Source organism: Macrotis lagotis, chromosome 7 (assembly GCF_037893015.1).
Source record: "Macrotis lagotis isolate mMagLag1 chromosome 7, bilby.v1.9.chrom.fasta, whole genome shotgun sequence".
NCBI lineage: Eukaryota > Metazoa > Chordata > Mammalia > Peramelemorphia > Peramelidae > Macrotis > Macrotis lagotis.
Genome location: NC_133664.1, coordinates 107,734,218 through 107,735,715, shown reverse-complemented (window position 1 = coordinate 107,735,715; position 1,498 = coordinate 107,734,218).

Genomic DNA, 1,498 nt, shown 5'->3' with positions numbered 1-1,498 from the left:
TTTAATCAAGGAAAACAAATGTCTACATTGACCATATGTAAAAAAAAATAAATTATATATAATATATATATACATACCCACATATATACCTAGACTTATATATGTACATATATATACACATATATACACACACAAACATCTCATTCTGCTCTCTATTTCTTTTTTTTTTCCCTATCAGGAGGTGGATAGTTTGGTTCATCATTAGTCCTTTGGAAATTGCATTTGGCTATTTTATTAATCAGAGTTCCTAAGCCTTTCAAAGGTGTTTGTCTTTACAATATTATTGTCATTCTATAAATTGTTTTCTTTTCTCTTTTTTTATAACTTGTTCTCTTCTCATTTCACTCTGCATCAGCTCATACAAATTTTCCCAAGGTTTCTCTGAAATCATTTCTTTCATCAATACTTCCTCATAGTGATATTCTATTACCTTTATTGGTTATAATTTGTTAACCATTTTTTCAGTTTGACAGGCATTTTTTCACAATTCTGTTCTTTGCCTCAAAAGGTAGTATAAATATTTTTGTACATCCTTTGTTTTGCTTAGGACTAATCCCTCCTTTTATTTACCTTCCCTTTAGTGCCCCCTTCTCCCTTCTCTTCAAATTCCCTTACTAAATGAAAACTATTTCTGAACCCAGCTCTGTGTTTTTTTCTGTTCCCTCCTCTGACCATTTCAGATGAGTGTGTGTCAGTCATTCACACATCCTTGCGGATATAGGGATGTGAACTAATTTACCTTCTTTCCCTTTCTCCCTTAGTGTATTCTTTCACCCTCCTCTTTCCACTCTTCTTTTAAGATGATACTCAACAGAATCATGCCCAGACCCTCCTTCAAATTAAACTAATTTTATGACCTGGTAACCTGGAAAAGAGCAGAAAGGCTCTGCTCCCTGGGGTTGGAGGGGCGGCCCGCCAGAGGGGTGGCTGGCCACAGCGAAAGAACTTCAGCCTCTCAGAGGCAGCCCAAGGGTGCTGGGAGCCGCAGCTCACAGCAGTGGGGAATCTCCAGATCTATGCCCCGGGGAGCACCAGGCACAAATTGGGGGAACAGCAGGGGACCTCTGCCAGAGCAAGCATGTGAAGACCAGCCCTCAGGGCACACAGCAAGCAGCTTGGCCAAGGCAGTACAGATACAGGAAACAGAAGCAGGTGGAGCCAGTAAGCAGGAGCCCCCAGGGTTTGAGCACATTGAACCTAGGGAGGGGAGTGAAGGGAGACTGCAGAGCTCTGTCCTCTGTCCCTGGAACAGGACTCTGGGGCTCTGACCACATTCAGATCCTGATAGCAGTCTAGGCCCCCCCCCCATAGAATAGCAGGGCCCCCCCACCTCAGCCCCATGGCAGAAGGGGGCGCTTATGGTCATTCACAGACCAGGACAGAGGACAGAGCCTCACAAGCTAAGACCCTTGTGGGAGTGTCCCAAAAGCTCAGGAAGAACCCCCAAAACAGGCTAAGGATGAGAAAATGAGCAAGCAGAGAAACAAGAGGAATACCA